The sequence below is a fragment of the Canis lupus genome, chromosome 8, assembly GCF_011100685.1.
Source record: "Canis lupus familiaris isolate Mischka breed German Shepherd chromosome 8, alternate assembly UU_Cfam_GSD_1.0, whole genome shotgun sequence".
NCBI classification, from domain to species: Eukaryota; Metazoa; Chordata; class Mammalia; order Carnivora; family Canidae; genus Canis; species Canis lupus.
The window spans coordinates 58,144,987-58,165,675 of NC_049229.1; positions in this window are offsets into that span (position 1 = coordinate 58,144,987).

A 20,689-nucleotide genomic window follows, 5' to 3' on the forward strand; every position below is an offset into this window, starting at 1 on the left:
TACTTCTCCCCATAAAGGTTAGGGATTTCTTGTCTCTTGCTGCTTTAAGGATCTTCTCTTTATCTTTGGAATTTGCAAGTTTCACTATCAAATGTTGGGGTGTTGAACGTTTTTTATTGATTTTAGAGGGGGGAATCTCTGCTCCTGGATCTGAATGCCTGTTTCCCTACCCAAGTTAGGGAAGTTCTCAGCTATGATTTGTTCAAATACACTTTCTGGTCCTCTGTCCCTTTCGACGTCCTCTGGAACCCCAATTAAACATAGTTTTTTTTTTTTTTTTTTTTTTTTTTTTTCTGAGTCTGTCATTTATTTCCCGTAACCTTTCCTCATGATCTTTTAATTCTTTTTCTCTTTTTTCCATAGCTTCCTTCCTTGCCATCAACTTGTCTTCTGTGTCACTCATTTGTTCTTCTACCTTGTTAACCCTCATCATTGGGACCTCCAGTTTGGATCGCATCTCATTTAATTGATTTTTAATTTTGGCCTGATTAGATCTAAATTCTGCAGTCATGAAGTCTCTTGATTCCTTTATGCTTTTTTTTCCAGAGCCACCAGTAACTTTATAATTGTGCTTCTGAATTGGCTTTCTGACATTGAATTTCAATCCAAATTCTGTAACTGTGGGAGAGAGTACTGTTTCTTATTCTTTCTTTTTTTTTTAATTTATTTATTTTATTTTTTTAAGATTTATTTATTTATTCAGAGAGAGAGAGAGGCAGAGACACAGACAGAGCGAGAAGCAGGCTCCATGCAGGAAGCCTGACGTGGGACTTGATCCAGGGTCTCCAAGATCATGCCCTAGCCTGCAGGCGGGGCTAAGCCGCTGAGCCACCGGGGCTGCCCTTATTCTTTCTTTTGTGGTGAGTTCTTCTTTCTAGTCATTTTGTTCAGTGCAGAGTGGCTAAAAACAAGTTGTACTGGAAAAAGGAAGGAAAATGGGGGAAAAAAAGGGGAGGGGGAAACAAAAAACAAACAAAGAGGGGTATCCTCTAATTCTATACACTGTAAGTCCCTCGACTTCCCCTGGAGCTTTCCAGTGCTGCTCAGTCAAGAGCTTGCTCTTCCCCTGTCCTTCCAGCTGGTCTTCTGGGGGAGGGGCCTGCTATGCTGATTCTCAGGTGTGCGCACTGGGGGAACTGCCTTGCCCCCTGCCAGGTGCATGCTCAGTGGGAGCTGTTTATCCTGTGAGGCCCTTGCTCAGTCCCAGGTACAGGGTGACACCAGGAGGAACAACAGTGGCCGCGGCCAGCTCTCCAGCCCTAGAGTCAGCTCCCGCAGTAACTACCACAGCTCCCAGTCCGCAGGGGCCTGGATGCTCCAGGGGCAGGGGCGCTGATCTGCACAGCTCGGGGCCTCCCAGCTGCAGGAGCATCCTCGCTGTCCTGTGTCCTCCCTGCCTCCACCTGTCCTGGGGGGAGGCCGGATCCTGGGCTGTGTCCCCCGTGCCCTGGGCTCTGGGTCCTGCGCTGCTGGAATCGCACTCCCAAGGCCGCGCAGCTCCCTCCACACAAGCCGCCTCCAAGCTGCTCCCGGGTCCTGCTAGGTGCACGCTGCAGCCCTTTAGGGAGCTCGGCTGTGGTGTGTGGCTGTTTCCCCCGACCCAGGTGCTCTGTTAGTGCCCCTGGGAGCCTGAGGGCATCCTCGCCCCTCCTAGGATCCTGCCCGAGCTCCCTGCGAGCCCCTGTCCCAGGGGTGCTTACTGCCCCCCTTAGCCCGGCTCCTCGCAGGGCCCCTCCCTCTTGGATGCTTTCTTATTTATTTATTTTTTTCCATCCTCTTACCTTGATAGAAGCACGAACTCTTCTCACTGTAGCATTCCAGCTGTTCTCTCTTTAAATCTCATACCAAATTTGTAGGTTTTCAGAATGATTTGAAAGTTATCTAGGTATGTTGGTGGGGACAGGTGACTTGGGGACCCTACTCCTCCATCATCTTGCCCTGCCTCCTCAGGAAATGCCATTCTTATGCTTTAACAGAAACTTGGTAAAATATTAAAAAAGAAAGAAAGAAACTTGATATTTTTCCTTATATTTTTATACTCTGAATTTGTGAATGAGGTTAGTATGACTTATCCTCTGTTGAGTCCATTCTCACTGCTAATTTTAAATAAAATTAAATCTTTTAAAAACCTCAAAACAAGACAAAAACTCAGAGGCAGTAACGTTGACGTTCAACTCCCCTGCTCTCTGGAGAAGAGGTTCTTCTAAGCTTAGAAATGAAAGGCACCAAGAGAGTGTAAAAGCCTGGATCAGTCTATATAAAATTAAAATGGTCTATCAATATTAATCCATTTTAAAAACTGTGTCACACCCTGAGGAAAAATAGCTAACCACAAATAAAATACTTAAAATGCAGAAAATTAATGAGGAAGGAAACAGAAAAATATTCCTCCTTACAAATAAGCAAGAAGATACAATTCATTCCCTATTTCTTACCTGAAATAGTAATTCAAGATGCAGATAGCTTGTCAGTGAAAAAGATGCTCTCATATATTGTCAGAGTGGGTATAAATAAGAGCACTGACTTTGAAAAATATGATGACAAAATATATTGGGGACTTAAGGTTTTATCTCCATTGATCTAGTTTTACTAATTCCGAGAAGAAATTACAAGTTAAAACTATACATATTGCATAAAAGCCTGAATCATGACCCCCAAACATCATGTCCCAATTCCCAGAACTTGTAAAATATTGCCTTATGTGGTAAAGATTTTGCAGGTGTGATGAAGTTGTGGATCTTGAGATCAGGATATTATCCTGGAATATGCAACAGGCCCTACCCCTTGTCACAAGCATCTTTATAAGAGTGAGGCAGAGGGAGACACATGCATGGTCAGCATCAGTCGAGTGGATCTGATCTGACAGCCATGGCAGGGAGATGGTCTGCACATACCCTTGTACTATAGATGAAGGATTGTGTTCCTTCCCTGCTAGGAGCAGATATAGCAGTGAGTAATGCATGTCTCATATGATGCACACACTTCAGGATAACAAAGAAAGAGGAACCTAGAACAGCTGAAGGTATTCCCAAACAAGGTGATATGCACAGCACAGGGTACAAGGGCTCCCTGTAAGGAAATGTTCTCCTCTGATGTCTTCGACTCTAAGTAATATTTGGCATACTGACAGATTTAGGCAAAAATGTGTTGATATCTGCAGTGGACTTTGAAATGATCTCAATATATGATAACTTAATGGGTGGGTAGAGGGATGGAGAGATGGACAGAAAATATTAATGGCTGAATCTGAATAACAGGTATAAGGAGGCTCGATGTATTCTTACAATTTTGCTGTAAATACTCTTTGAAATCCTTTATAATTTTAAATGTTAGGTGAGAAAAGCAGGAAAGAGAATAAATTTTGTGCCACAATTTTATTTATGTATACAGTTGACCCTTGAACAGCATGGAGGGAGGAGTTAGGGTGCCACCCCCTCATGGTCGAAAATCCACATATAAGTTTTGACTCCCCAAAAACTTACTACTAATAGCCTACTGTTGACCAAAAATGTACTAACATAGTTGATTAACACATACTTTGTATATTAGGTGTATTATCAATAATGTAAACGAGAAAACAAAGCTTATTAAGAAAATCATAAGGAAGAGAAAATACACTTACAGTATTTATTTTAAAAAATCTGCATATAAGTGGCCTTATGTGGTTCAAACTCATATTGCTCAAGGGTCAACTGCATTAAAAACAGGCACAAAAAGCATGTCATATTATGTTGCACTAATAAAGAAAGTATATGAAACAAGCCAGAGTGGGTACTTACTTGGGGGATAGGAACCATAAAGGTGAATGGAGATGATAGGGGAAAAAATGTGAACTTCTTTATAGAGATTAGAGATGACAGAGGCCAATGAACTGAGGAGTGCAAGTGGATCAATCCTTTGTGCTGAGGTTCAAAATAACAAATATTGTTTTGAAAGCCAGTGAGAGATATGTGATATCAAGCAAGCGTCACATCTTCTCTTCCATATTATGTAACCAAGTCACATAAGAAACGATGGTCAATCCACATTACTCAGACATAAAATGTCTGCATCTTGTCATCAACTCCACATTCCAGGAACCAGCTATCTCCATACTGGTTCAACTGTGGTTCTACATGAAAACATTTCAATCTCTACCTATCTTCCATGATTAAAAATATTACCAAAAGAAATACAGTTCCTCTGATGAAGTCAAAGGGAAGGATAGAACTGAGTACTGCCTCAAATTCTTTTTTCTAGCCATATCATCTTCTGGGGAGATGTTAGAAGAATCGGTGCAAAGGCTCTGAAATCCAGGTAGATTCTAATTCCAGTTCTGCAACACAATCGTGATGTAACCACGGGCAAATCTCTGGATCTCACACAGCGTGTTTTCCTATCTGCAAAATGGAAAGAAAGCATTCAGGCCAGGATAATTGTGAGGATTTCTTTTCTTTTTTTTTTTTTTTAATTGTGAGGATTTCAATAACAGCATAGGTCAGGCACTTGGTAAGAGATTCATCATGTAATAAGTTTTCAACAATTGTTTTTGCTAATAAAAATTTCAGTCTAGTTTTTCTCTGTGAATCAGTTTCCTAGGTCATCAAAAACACCTATTAGCCTTTTAACTTAGGTCTGATTTGAACAGGCCTTGGAGAACTCGATAAATACTTGGTATTAGCAGTTCATTAGATATCATTTTTCTCCCGTTTCACATAAGTGGAACCCTTGTTCTGATTCACCTGACAGATGCTGAACTCCCAAAGAGAAGCTTGTTAAACATCCAGCCAACTGGAGCATTTTGGTACTTCCAACTGCAAATGTACCAACCAAATAAGCATTTGTTGAACAAGGAGCTCAAAGCATGTGTTAGTAGTCACTGTCACAGGAGCCCAGGACCAATCTTGCTGCCAAAACTAACTCAGTCTGTCCCAGACTCCTGTTCAATCCTCCTACGCAACCTTCACTCTTAATTTTTTTCTTTTACATTTTTCTTCATTTAGTTTTAAAATGCAAGAACCATTTTATCAATGGCGAGCTTTATGTAGTTGTTTTTTTTCCCCCCTCTCTGGTGTTGGTAGAGTGCAGACTGGAAACCGACAGCTGAGTGGTGGACATGAAAACTTTTTTGTTACATTTTGGATTCTGCTATTAAGTGTAGGTAGACCATAGTCTATCACTCATACTCTGTGGGTTTAAAGATCTCTGTCCCCATCTTTGAACAGCAGTTCCATTGTGATCTTGCCCAGAAAACAGTCTTTGTTTCTGAACGGACACTTTTGTGCAAAATATAAGGGCCATATTTATAACCATTTCTCCTTGCCCTCACAGCATTGTAAGTCACAACTGATGAAGGCACAACACTGTGCCATCTGATGTAATTCACTGTGAAACCACTATGCTTTTTTGACACTTCGGCTCTGCTTGCCAATTTGCAAGTCTGCTTACAGACAGTCCAACCATGGGGTCAAGTAATTATTCTGTAGGCCATTGTGAATTCTCTGATGTAGATGTGGTTGCTGTCTATGTGATTTGATTAAGAGGGTAGCCTGAGGCCATATACATACAATTCTTAATAACAAACAATTAAATAGAGAGGGTTTGAGCAGAAACGTTCTGATTTTAAGGACCTGAAACAGTCCTTCCATACTTTTCTTTTTACCTCTTTAAATGTTGAAACTCTAAATCAGGTTAACAGGTAGAAAAAAGGCATTTCATTCCATGGTTAGAGGTTACTATTTAAAATCAAATACCTGGGGTTAATTAACTAAGACCATTTAGCTGAGTTACTTCTGGTGCTGGGCTGGACAGTGTCACATGCAAGACATATACTAAGTCATATCATTCCTGGAATCTCAGAATATGATCTTATTTAGAAATAAGTTAATTGAAGTCACAATTAGTTTTTTTTTTTAAGATTTTATTTATTTATTCATGAGATACACTGAGAGAGAGAGAGAGAGAGAGAGAGAGAGAGGCAGAGACAACGCAGAGGGAGAAGCACGCTCCATGCAGGGAGCCTGAAGTGGGACTTGATCCCGGGACTCCAAGATTACGCCCTGCACCAAAGACAGGCACTAAACTGCTGAGCCACCCAGGGATTCTCCATGAAGTCACAATTAGTTAAGTGAGATGAGATCATGGTGATAAAACGGACCCTTATTCCGGTATGACTGGTGTGTGAAGAGAAGAGACACAGAGGCATACAGGGAAAATGCTATGTGACAACAGGGGCAGCATTATTGGTAACAAGTGAAGCTAAGACAAAGGCATGGAACAGAGTCTCTCTGGAGCTTACAGTGAGAGCAGAGCCCTGCTGCCACCTTGATTTAGGATCTTGAGCCTCCAGAACTGGGAGACAACACACTTGTGTTGTTTTAAACAGCCATCTTGTGGTCATTTGTTATAGCAGCGCTAAGATGCTCATACAGTATATTATATATTGGAAAAATAGCCCTTTATGTCATTACTTTACCAGAACATTTTAGAACTGAAAAAGTTGTCTGCATAAATTCTAAGAATGAGATCTGGGCTTTCCCCTCCCTTACATTTCTATTATCTCTGCTTCTTCCCCTTATCATGTGAACTCCATAACCATTACTTGCACACCTATAAGGTCACGACGTGCCATACTTTAAAGACTACATTATTTACTTCTCTCTAATTCTTTGAGCCATCAGATGAAATTATCCCTATGATCTCATTGATTTGTAAAATGCTGCAAGACAAAATAATATCTCCATTCATAAATTGACTTGCTTCAGTCATTGACCAAAAAAGAACAACTGATGTTAATGTATATCTGACATTTTGAAGAAACCATTTGTAGTGGCCATTTTGATGTAGACAGTTTCAGGAAACCTAAAAATTAAAGCTTCACTTAATGAGTCATTAGGATATTTTAATTCACACAACACATAAACTCATTTCTATTCTGAGTCTTTTCCTCTTCCAGATTTCTCCCAGCCAGCCATGACTATCAGCCAGACAGTCATACGGCATTGGACTCTGGACTGGTTGGAGGACGATGCTCTTGTCAGGTGTCCAGTTATGGAAACAGTCAGACAGAAGTAAGCATAAGAGATGAGATGAGGCCAAAGAAGAGCAGCCCAGTGTTTCAGTTTTGCACACTTTTAAAATTATTTCTCATGAAGCACACAGATTGTATTTTGTTTGTTAACACAATCACACAGTCTTTTAATTGGGAAAAAAAAGAAAATTTTCATTTACTGTAAAAACAATTGCCTTATTCTCCTCATCTTACCTGAGGTTTACTATTTAGGTTTTTGTGTTTTCATTTTCCTGTTTTTTCTATTTTTCTCATGGTTTCAAGTTACTTTTTACTCTGTGTTATTTTATCCATTAACTTCCTTTTCTGAAAATTCAAAGCAAGCACACATTTCTTTACCATTATATGATAACAAGATGCTTTCTATCCCTTTCAGTAAAAATGTTCTATTTTTCTTCCTATTGTTCTCTCCCAACTCATTAAAACAAAATCTTTAAAATATTTTTCCTCCCCTCCCCTCCCCCTCCCATTCATCCCACAACCCTTGTGTGTTGAAAGGATTTGAACCATGTGAAATTACTAATATCTGAGCTTTTTTAAAAATGGAAATTGTATGTAGATTGACATGCATTTATGTTCTGATCCCCCAGGAGTTGTTTTTTCATAGCTTCTCTATTCTCCATCCTTCCCTATACTGAGCTCTTTGTCTCTAATGATGTTTTGTATAATTAGAATTTTTTTTGCCTTTTTTAGTGGGCAGTAAAGCAAAGTTTATTGAGCAATACAGTATAAAGCTCCCAAAGAGGGAGGGGACTCAAGAGGGCTGCCCTAGAATTCATTCTTAAATATTTTCTTCAGGTGCAATATGTGAGTCATACATTACATGAATCTTTACAAATAGTGTAATTTTTCTTTTCTCCCTCTGACAAGTAAGTGATACTTTGGCTTGAAATGAAATACTTAGATAATAGTTCTTTTTTTCTCAGGATTTCTATGGAAGATTTTTAAATTGTTATTGTTTTATTTTGAATTATTGAAATTTAGATATTTTACAAGGATCTTCATAGAGCTGATTTTTTTTTCCCTGAAATTAAAAAGGTTATCTACGTGTTCCAGTTTCAATTCGATTTTTTTTCACAGTTGTTTAGGAATAATCTCTCTTCAGTTTATCCATTTTGTTTTCTTCTATTTCTTTTTCAGTGTTAATTCATTTGAGGTCTCCCATATCTGCCTTCTTAGTCTTTTTGTTGTTGTTGTTGTTTTAAAGATTTATATATATATATTCATGATAGACACACACACACACACACAGAGTGTGTGTGTCAGAGACACAGGCAGAGGGAGAAGCAGGCTTCATGCCAGGAGCCGGAAGCGGGACTGGATCCCCTGACTCCAGGACCACCCCTGGCCCAAAGGCAGGCGCCAAACTGCTGAGCCACCCAGGCTCCACCCAGTCCCATTTTTTAATATCTGTTATTCCAATCCACTAATAGATCTCCAAAATGAGCTCCTTCCATTCAGTTAATCTACTTAATTCTATATTTTTATTTTGTTCAAGATTTATTTATTTTTTTGAGAGAGAGAGAAATAGAAAAAAAAATTTTAGGAGGGGTAGAGGAAGAAGGAGAGAGAGAGACTCCATGCTGCAAGAGGAACTCAAAGTGGAGAGCAGAGCCTGAGGCGGGACTCAATCTCAGGACCCTGAGATCATGACCTGAGCCAAATCCAAAAGTCAGTTGCTTAACCAACTGTGCTACCCAGGCAACCCAATTCTGTAGATTAAAAATACAATGTGTTTAGCTTCAAAAAGACTCTTTGGAACTGTAATGGAACCACTTTGTTTTCATGTTTTTATGCATTTTTCTGTTTGTTTCTATTGTTGTTGTTATGTGTCTCCTTCAATAATTGCTTTATTTTCCTCACAGAGAACAGATTCTTCTTAACTTATGCCGAATTCTTATCTCTCTGGCTGCTGGATCCGTGTATCAACACTTAAATGCTCTTTCACTCTCTCCTTGAGACTCAGACATGCTTGCTACCTTTTGAGAGAATGGAAATGACCCTGGACCAGGAACTTGAGTTCTCAAGTCTCCACTGAGGCACTGGGAAGGACTTGTCTGTGTCTCATTTTCAAGCAATAGTGCTATCAACATGGCTCTACTGGACAACTTACAAAGGGAGGGATGTCAGTGGTTCCTCCACCAATAGGTGGCCATTCCTTTCCTAAAGGAGTTTATAAATCCTGAGAAATCAAGCTCTTTCCGGGATCCATCTTCTTATATCTGCTTCAAGCTTCTCTGGTGAGAGTCCTCAGACTCTCTTCCTATGTAGAGGGGAACAATCCTATATTAAATCTCTGGTTGGAACACAAGCCAGTCCCATGTTCTGTTCAGTCTCCCAGGCTTGTCTGCCCACAATTTCTAGGATATCCTTGGCCAGACAGAGAACCTATGTTTGGAGAGGAATTGGGAACAGGGGCTGCAAGGAAAAGATCAAGTCTCTGATTTTTTAGAATCCATACTTATTTTCTGACATGTAACTTCATTGAATTAACCACTCCTCAATATGCTTTCTTAGGTAACAGACTCATCATTAGTACAAATAGATGTATTTCCATATTCTACATGGTTGCCTCTCTGAGGGCAGGGACAAACTCATTCTTTCTTATATTTATCCGGGTCAAGTGAGCATTACCAGTGCAATCCCAGATGTTTAACAAATACTGTTTGATTAGATAAAATCATTTTTAAAAGATAAGAAATGGCATATATCCAAAGTTTAATAGTGCTTTAAAGAGGAACGCAATTTCTGTGTTGTTTGAACATTTTACAATAAGTATCTTTCACCTACTATAATTAAAAAAAAAATACATACACAAAAGAGTAAAACTTATGACCAAAGCCTTTAAAGTTCAATTCACTGGATTCTTATATATTTAACTTTCTAGATCTTGACTTACACTGAACATGTACAGAGTGAAGGAAGGAAAGAGAAGAGAAAGAAAGGAAGGAGGGAGAGAGAAAGGAGAAGAAAAATGTTATAATAAATTAATTTTCTCTGATTTGGTTTATGATATAACCACAAACAAGAAATTTAGTTTCGTAGTATTTGCAAGACCCAGCCACAAGAGTGTATTTAAATGAGATGTCAAAAAATTAAAAAAAAAAAAATAAATAAATAAATAAATAAATAAATAAAAAAAAATAAAAAAAAATAAATGAGATGTCTTATAATTTGAATTATTTGGACATTACCAAGTCGCAATTTCACTTGTTCTCATAGAAATATTAGCCAAAAATGCATCTATAATACATCCATTAAATGAGTCAATGGTCTCTCTGAAGCATGTTTGGTCAGTGTCTTAAGTAATTAGTAACCATCTCTAATTGATCCCCTCTTAATTGCATAACAGGTTTTTTTTTTTTTTACACTTTTTTTTTTTTTTCTCAGAACAGTGTTCTTATTTAGGAGCTGCATATGTTGCAAATGATGTAGATCAGTTTAACAGTTGCATGCCCCACTTTCATGACATGGGTTTGAAAAGACAGGCCAGTATAGGGCTGTCTTGTCTTATTGGACTTAATTGTCTCAAATTAAAATGGAGAATTGGAGCAGGAATGGGATACTCAACATTTTTTTTTTTTTTTTTTTTTTTTTTTAGAGTTCCAATTTCTGTGTTTTGCTAATGGTCAAAGGTAAGGTTTTGAATGGGAAGAGCTGCCCTCTTTTCACTTAAAGACTCTGTCTGAGCATGTAGGTGCTCTGCGGTGGGGACCATAGGTAAAGGTCAGTGTTTGTCTCTTTATGTTAAACTAGAGGAGAAAGTGAGTGTGTTTTTCTTCTGTTGACTCTGAATGTCTGGCTCTCCCTTCAAAACATGAATAGATTTTATTCACAAGATGTTGAGCTTCGGTTGAAATAGTATCTAGAAGGCATTATCCATATCCATGCTAGATCTTAGCCAAGAACTCATCAAAAGGAACCCATGCCAAGCTAAAAGTACTATAAAATGGTAATTTCCCCAAGCTTGTAAGAGAGAAAATACCTGTGATTATGACTTCTTCTAATGTCTCCATAGCATTTAATCTGATCTCAGAATAGAGAAACTATAAGAACAATGAGGATGTAAATTTTGTCTTACTTCAATTTTCTCCAATGACACATATTTGGCTGGAGATAACATTTCACAGACATTTCTGTCTCCTGACATCATTTGTTTCATCCTTCCATAGTCATTTTCCTGAAAGTATAAAACTCTAAGATTTCTGTTATTAAGGTGATCATTATATGTTTTAGTTTAGAAATTAGCTGAGAAATCCTGAGAGCCCTAGTTCTTGTGTACATAACTATAATGTAACTGCAAAGTTGTTAGCATTTTTCATTAGTACAGATGTCAGTGCTTCCAGTGACACATTTGTAGCCTTAATATTTATAATGTGTGTGTGAGAGAGAGCGTTTTAACCATATCTATGTTGGTATGGGTGGGAGTGAGGGGTGGGTGTCCAGTGGTTGGGACTGGAAGTAATGGGTGATTCATTGTGATAATTGTAGGAGGTCATTGAAGGATGTGACTACCAGTTGACCAATAGGTGGACCTGAGCAATCAGAAGCTCGTCACCCCTTCCCCTTGCTTTAGAATCTACCCTCTGCCCACTATTCTCACAATGGGATCCCTTTTCAGAAATATAACCTTGCAAAAGCAATGTGTTGTTGAGACCAACTGAATAGTGTATATGACCAAACCCAGATAAGGCCTCTATATAAGCTTTCAAGACGCTGGCTGGCTGGTGCAGAAAGCTACTTATCTTCCAAGTAGACAAATATCCCTCCTCCTGAAACAAGCCTCACACATAAATTCTCTTGCTTATTAAATGTGCCACCAATCTGGAGTGGCCTGACTTTTTCTTCAAACCCTCCTTGCTGTCTGTGTGTGTGTGTGTGTGTGTGTGTGCGTGTGTGTAGCCAATTTCCAAACAAATAGCAATGTAGTTAAATGTAGTTCATATATTGAAGTTTATCAGATTGTATTCCTCCTGTATAATCAATTTGCATTTACCATTTCATTTATAAAATGGACCATCAAAAATTGTCTAATGCTATGAGAATTTTAATTTAATTAAGAATTAATTCATTTAGTGTACATGTCTAGAAAGAAACGAGTGGAAAGTTTTTCTCTTAGAGATTTTGTATACATGATCCCTTGAGATCTAGCTATTCAGTTTACTAACAAATAGCAGGTTTGAAATACTCTACCTAAAATTAGAGTCTATAGAATTAATGGAAGTTTTGCAAAATCTTGAACAAAGTTGGCACTGACACGGGGAAGTAAGGTTTTCATAAGCAGAGATCTCTAAACCCCACCGGGATAAAATGAGTAATAAATTTTTTTCAAAATCTCAAAATATAAGAGAATTGAATTACTAGTTATGTACCATCTTTTGATTATAAAATTGAATGTATAATGATAAAAATACGGGATATTTGGTGTACAAGGGTCTGCCTCTATAGGAGCAAAACAGTCATAGCTAATTGTTAAGACATGAGGCAGCTGGGTAGCTCAGTTGTTGAGCATCTGCCTTTGGCTCAGGTCATGATCCTGTGGTTCCAAGACTGAATCCAGTCCCACATCAGGGTCCCTGCAAGGAGCTTGCTTCTCCCTCTGCCTATGTCTCTGCTTGTCTCCCGTGTCTCTCATGAATAAATAAAATCTTAAAAAAAAATTATTAAGACATAATCTAGGTTGAGTCTCTGCAGCATTTCCAATGCAGACAGATAATAAAAGTCACTAATAGTTTTTTTTCTATACTAGAATAAAGAAAAATAAATAAGTTGCAATAAATTGAAATGGAATATAATAAAATAAAAGAAAACAAACTTTATTTCAGTTTTCTCTTTGTCCTTATCTACTTTGAACAAAGTATCACAGAGACCTGTTAAACTCTGGGATGTGAGTGCAGAGATAAGCACAGAATCTCTGCCTGTGGAGACCCTAGGGCTCCAGTTTTCCCAAGAAGTTTAGATGTAATTGCATCTTCTGGCAGTAGGAAGGGACACCCTCTGTGTCTTTTTCCTCTCTCTGTCCCTCACTCCCCTCCTTCCCTCTCTCCTTTCTTTTCTTCCTTCCTTTTTTTTTTCTTTTCTTTATCTTCTAATTCCATTAGTCTGGAATCCAAAAAAAAAAAAAAAATCTATGGCTTTATTTATTATTACATTGAATTGAGAATTATAATAAAGAGTTTTATTTTAATGTCTGCAGCCTTCCTATAGAAATCATATAGATACTAGAATGGCCTTATAAAGAATCTAAAAAGGGGGAATTAAAAATCTTTCAGAGACTGTTTCCTGTTTTCCTTATTATTGTTTTCAGAAACGTCCTCACCCACCTTCATCACTGTTTTCCAAGGCCTGGAAAACCTCTACTTCCCCCAGGAAGCACTATGTTCACTTTCATTTCAAGCTAAAAGTAGTCCCTCCTCTTACCCCAAAGAGACATTACAAATAGTCTTAAAACATTTAGCTTGGGCAGCCCGGGTGGCTCAGTGGTTTAGCGCCTCCTTCAGCCCAGGGTGTGATCCTGGAGACCTGGGATCAAGTCCCACGTTAGGCTCCCTGCATGGAGCCTGCTTCTCCCTCTGCCTGTGTCTCTGCCTCTCTCTCTCTCTCTCTCTCTCTCTCATGAGTAAATAAATAAAATCTTAAAAAAAAAAATAAAACATCTAGCTCTTACCTTTGGTGGTTACTTTTATTGTTATATCTGTGCTTGCTTTAAGTCTCCTCTTAAATTAGGGCTCACAGATTTAAGTGCCATCAGGTGCCAGGCTGAGCGTGAAGGAAGAATCCAGTCTGGATGGTAGGGAATAGTGAGGGTTATGGAAACTGAAGAAGGCAAACTCCACCTAAATTGAACTGTACTAAAATGCCATCCTAACAAAATGCTGCCAAATCTGGTCTTGGCCTGCAAGCTATTGAAACAGATTGTGTGACTCTCCTCTACCATAAGAGGCCTGATTTATTACTCAACTTTATACGAAACATAGCTATACATTAGTATGCTCACCAAGCAATGGGTTAATTGTCTGCATCAGTAAAATTTTATTGTCCTCTCAGTTATTTCTCTATCCTTTGGTTTTACCAGATTATTTATCTCATATTTTTGCTCTTGGTTCATAGGACTGTCTTCCCTTAGTTGAGTGTGAGTTTCTTGAAGAAGGAGGTAAGGGGGAAGATCAAGACACAGAGACGTTTGTTTCCCCAGTGTGGTGTCTGCTCTGGAGAAGAGTGCTGTGGAGTCACAGACATCTGATGACTACCTAAGAGAATGGAGACAGAATTCAGGTAGTAGGGCTGGCAGGAAGGACTGTTAGGGAGTATCATTTTGTGAGCATCTATTCTAAGCATGATCTTGTGCTAGAGACTGGGAAGACATAAAGTTGACTCTTGAGCAACATGGGTTTGAACTATGTGGGTCCACTTATACAGAGAAATACATATATAAAAATATAGTAGCATATTGTAAATGTATTTTCTCTTATAATTTTCTTGATAATATCCTTTTCTCTAACTTCATTGTAAGAATATAATACATATAACATAGAAATTATGTGTTAATTGGCTGTTACAATTAAGGCTTCTCATCAACAGTAGACTATTAGTAGTTGAGTTTGGGGGGCTTCAAAAGTGATGGATTTTCAACTGTGTGAAATCTTGGAGGCTCTCACCCTGATGTTGTACAAGGACCAAATGTACAGAGATAGATGGTCTAACATTTTCTTTATACAGATCAGAATGTATTAAAGTAAGGATGAAAAATGAATAATATATTCCAGATTTTGATTTTTTAAATTTAATATTGGTATGTATTTGAGTGAGTGACTATCTTTGTAAGCCTATGCTTCTTTATCTTCTAAGAAATTTGGCAGGAGTAGGAGGCTAAATAAAGTCAAAAATCTTTTTTAGCCTAGAAGTCAAATGAGAATCACTGGTAATATGTTTTTTTGGGTACATAGGAAAACAAAAACAAAAACAAATTATTTGCACCCAGAAGAATTGCAATGAACATAAATATTTTTATGTTTTTTTCTGCCTTTCTATTTTGAAATAATTCAAACTTACAATAAATATTCAAAACAATGCAAAATTATCCCAAATACCTTTCACCCATATTCTCCAAATGTAATCATTTATCACATATTTTCTCTCTGTCTCTCTTCCTCCCTCCCTCCCTCTTCTCTCTCCTATTCATTTAATTGTCATATCTCTTCAATCAACGTTACTTTGGAAGTGTCTCTCTGTCTTTGTTTTTAAAAAAGGTCTTGTGGCTTTGAAGAGTATAGGCCAGTTATTTTATACAGTGTCCCCCCATTTGGGTTTGTCTACTATTTGCTCAGGATTATATTCAACCTATTGTCTTTTAGAGCAGAAATAGCAGAAAAGGGGTGTCATGTCTTTCTCAGTGCATCACATCAGGAGACACAGCTTCCATTTGTTCTGTGTTCCATCAATGGTTACTTTTGGTCACTTGAGTAAGGTGTTGTCTCCCAGGTTTCTCTATTGTAAAGTTCCTCTTTTTTGCTTTGCAATTAATATATACCTTATAGGGAGATATTTCAAGATGATGTAATCATCTTATTTCTCATCATACTTTTGCTCATTAGTATTATTGTAACATAGTGTTCTTACATAAGAAGTGTAGTGTCAATTTTTTTATGTATTACTCAAATCACTTGAAGTGTATGGTCACATACCAGGTTTATCTAGGCTGTGAGAATACTTCTACAATCAGGAAGATAAAGTAGTATTGATGAACTCCCACCATACTTTAATAGGTCCAGGACCCCGTGGATAATTCTGTTGTTACTATTATAGCAGGCTGAGGAATATTTGAAGATATAACCAATAGTCTCTTGGGAATTTTGCTTAATAGTTTAGGCAATTGTGCCATTTTATGTTTCAAAACTATTTTTAAAAGCATTACCCATATGGAACCACTTATTCATTTATTTTTGCTTTTTTGCTTTGTTTTGTTATTGATTGTTCTTTGGGTTTATAAGCATAAAAGATATGATAAAACAAATAGATTTGTAGATACATTTTCTTTTTTCTTATTATAAGCAGATTTCAATTTTTAGAGGAAATAAACACATTCTTACTCTTTTATCTTTAATACAGACTTTATAATGTCACATTACATTCTGTCAATGTTTTTTGGCACAAATGTTGATATGTAAAGATGCAAATCTGTATATTATTTTGATTTACCAAAAAAGAAAATAATATGAGCTAATGCTTGGTTTACTGGCTGCTAGCAATGATTCTTTCTTTCTTTCTTTCTTTCTTTCTTTCTTTCTTTCTTTCTTTCTTTCTTCTTTCCTTCTCTTTTTTTTTCTTTTTTCTTTTTTTTTTTTCTTAACTACTCATTTAAACCTGAACTGACAGCTCTGGTTTCTTTCAAATACTTTATTAATGAGGTGAAGTTAGGGGTAACCAGAATATTTACAATGCAGGATGCAGATCCCTTTGACTCACAAGATGTTGTGGACATCAAGGAGTCTAAATAATAACTCAAATGATCCCTCAAAAATCTGGACAAGTATAATCAAATAAGATTCAATTTAAAAATGAAAAACTAATCAGAATTATCTGAGACCCAATTATCCAGGTGACTGAATAAAAGTCAATATACTTTTCACAAAGCAGATGAGAAATCCTTTGTTTTCAAAGTGACAGAAAAGTTTAAATAGTTCAATTGTTAAAAAAAAATAGTTCAATTGTTAACAATAAACTATTAATAATAGAGCAATATTTATATAAATAAATTTGGGGGAAGTTTTATTCTATATTTGTCTTACTTATATTATTTTCCTGTATTTGACATGATTTCCCTAGATTTTTAGCATAGCTGTTTATTAACAAAAGTAATAATAGTTGGTGTTGTTTTAAGGATCTAGTCTGTTTTTTTTCCAAAGAAACAGGACTAATAGGATGCATAAATAGATAGATTAGATAGATAGATAAATGATAGATGATAGGTAGATAGATGATAGATAGATAGATAGATAGATAGATAGATAGATAGATAGATGATAGATAGATAGATGATAGATAGACAGACAGATGGTACCAGACTTACTATGAGGATTTGAGAAATACTCGTTCCTTACTCAAATCTTTATTCCATTTAGGCTTTAAGCCGATTGAATTAAATGTCCCCACACTGGGGTGAGGATCTGCTTTACTCTATCAATTCAAAGTAAATCCCATTCAGAAACACCCTCACAAACACCCTCTGGACACCCCATCCCTCAATCAAGTCGACACATAAAGTTTGTGCAATATGTTTTGGTACCAGAGAGAGAAAATATTTGAGGGCATGTGAAATGTAAAGTGTTTGTTCAATATTAAGATGAAAATATTTTACAGGTTTTCCAAATGAAGGTTTACAACTTAGAAGGGAATTTCTGCTGGAGCTTAACATTTGCAGGTCATATTCCCAGAAGTAATGGCAGATGTTCTAAAATGTCTTTGGGATTGCCAAAGGAGACAGTAAAGAAAGAGAGGAGGTAGTCTAAATATGGGTTTTTGAGTTAGCAGCACATTTAATGCACAGGCATGTACAAACCAAGGCTTCTGGGCAAACAATACAAGTTGGGAAAAGGTTTGATGACAAAGAATCCTAAGTTTCAGTTATCACTGAATCAGGGTGGGAGGACATGGACTGTGTGAGGCAGAGGAATGGAAAACTTACACTCCTGGGATTGGCATGCAGAGCAATCCTGAGATCAAACTCAAAGTCTTGTTAGATAGAAAATAAAGATGAAATGATCCTCAATTTTGTGTTTTAGTCCTAAATTTTCAAACTATATTATGACTTGGCTTTCACACTTTCAGAGGTCTTTCCCTATTTTCTTATGCTAAAATGAGTTGATAACCTGTTTTTAAATGTTAACTGCTACACAATGGATTTGGGAAATATTATCTTTGTGGCAATTCATCTTAGAAACTAACAAGGAAATATAAGCGGCTCTTTTGTAATATGGAGGAAAGGGATGACAAGTCTCTGAGGAGAATGGAAGAAGAAAGGAAATATTTTTTTTCATTTCTATGTGTACTTTACCAAGTCCTAGATTGATTTCACAGACCATCTAGGTAGAGAAACAAGGGTAGATCTTCTATGCACATTTTCTTTAATGGGATGTATATATGTGACACATTTTGTTAAATGGCACTTTAAATACAAGCAGCTTATTATATATTAATTACACCTTAATAAAGGTGACAGAACAGCAAACAAAATAATATGTCTCTATAGAAGGCATCATCATATTTCCGGGTAGTGACTATCCAGCTCCCTTGGATTCAATCGGTGAATTAATTCAGTTAACCAAGTAACTCAGTAATATTTTCAGTCTTTCAATTGAATTAATTTATCTTTGCTAACAGAATGGTTTGTATTTTACATAGCCATTATCGTAACAATATTTTTGACACCTTGTCCCATGGTTAGGTCTGATGTCACAGTATGACACTAAAGAGACTTTCTGACAATAATCACAATTCTAGGCTTCGGCAATAATAAAAATGGAGGTATAAGGATATACAGAATGAAGATAGGGAGGGGACATCTGGGTGGCTCAGTTGGTTGAGCTCATGGCTCTTAGTTTTGGTTCAGGTCATGAGCTCAGGGTCCTCAGATGGAACCTCAAGTTGAACAGTGTATCTGGCTCCATGCTCCTCAGGGAGTCTGCTTCTGTCCCTCTTCCAGTTCCCCTCCCCCCACACCCTCTCTCTAAATAAATGAATAAACATATTAAAAAATCTTACAAACAAAAGTAGGGAGAACATGTTAAAAATCCAGGAATTTCCTTGTCCATGGAATCAAATAAAGGATTTATTATTATTATTATTATTAATTATTATTATTATTATTTAATGTCCAGGCCTTACCTTTTTTACCTCCCTTTAAAAAGGATATCAAGGCATATTTAAACTTTATTCTCTCAAATGTTAAAGAAACTCTTTGAAACTACAAAATGTATTTTTTTTTAAAGATTTTATTTATGTATTCATGAGAGAGACACAGAGAGAAAGGCAGAGATACAGACAGAGGGAGAAACAGGCTCCCCGTGGGGAGCCTGACATGAGACTAGATCCCAGGACTCTGGAGATCATGACCTGAGGCAAAGGCAGATGCTCAACCACTGAACCATCCAGTCCTTGTATTGGATTTTTAAAGAGTAAGATTTATTACACCATGTCTGATTCATCAGAAAGAAGAAAAAAGTCATTTCTATTCTATTCTACTTCACAGTTTATAGCTTTGTTCACACATGTAACTTCATTTAAGTCTCCGTAGGGGCCAAAGGAAGTGGGCAAGCAGACACTGATATTCTTATCTTTTAATCAAGCAACTGAGACTTGGAGAAGTGAATGACTTCCTCATGGTCAAGAGATAATAAATGAGCTGAAACAGATAACCTCAACTTATTTCCTTGATGCAAGGAAACTGCTTAGAATATGGTCATGTGTTCCCATCCTGATGAAAAATTCTTAGAAGTTCAGTTTCAGGGCAGTTCTTAAAAAGTTGGAAGATTTAGTGGAGAGTGACAGTGGCTTATCTTCATTGACCTGGTTTGTTCATCCATAAAAATCATTGAAGGCAGAAGAGAAATAGGCTTGCAATGCAAAATAAAAAGTGAGCACCTCGGTTCAGCACAAATGCAAGCCCTGAGTACTAAGAATACTGAATGGCAAACGGCCAGTGAGAACTGCCAACTCAACATCTTCAGTAAATGGAATGAAATTCAGAAGGCTGCTCACAACCTGTGTGAATATTACACCAGGGAGCATTCTAATATCCAGGCTCTCTTCGAATGTAACTATCCACAGAGATTCAAAGATCACCTGGAGGAAGGTTAAGACAGTCTTTCTGGAGAAAAAAAAAAAAAAAACATTTTCATTGTCTCAAGACTCAAAGATAAATAAAAATGGAAAAAAATAAAAATAAAAACAAATGCAACAGCTGAGATGTTTAAAAATCTTAATAAATAGAAAGAAAGGACATCAATGGTTTTGCTAAATCCTTTGCCAAAGGATATTTATGGGTTTTCTGTCATGTTGGTCTCCTGATACATAACTAATAAGATGTCTCTGGTAGCAATCAATTGCATTATTTTAAGATGGACAGTAAACTCCTCTTAAATATATTTTTGGGGAATTATTTTCCTTGGCGATTAATTGGATTAAAACTGATTTGCTAGGTGATTTTTTTTAAAGATTTTATTAATTATTTTGAGAGAGAGAGAGAGAGAGAGAGAGAGACAAGGAGCAGCAGGCAGAGGAAAAGGGAGAAGCAGAGTCCTCACTCAGCAGAGTCCTATGTGGGGCTCAATCCCAGGATCCCAAGATTATGACTTGACCCAAAGGCAAACGCTTAACCTACTGAGCAACCCAGGTGCCCCACTAGGAGACTTTTTTAAAACTTTGTTTCTGTTTTCCTCCCCATTGTTTTATTATTATTATTATTTATTATTATTATTATTATTATTATTATTATTATTATTTTCAAGAACTGCATCCAGTATACTCAGTATAAGATTTTCTTTTTGAAAACACGAAATAGCCAAAGAAAAAGTAGGGAAGAATGAGGGAAAAAATACAGACACACACACACACACACACACACACATATACACACACACACAT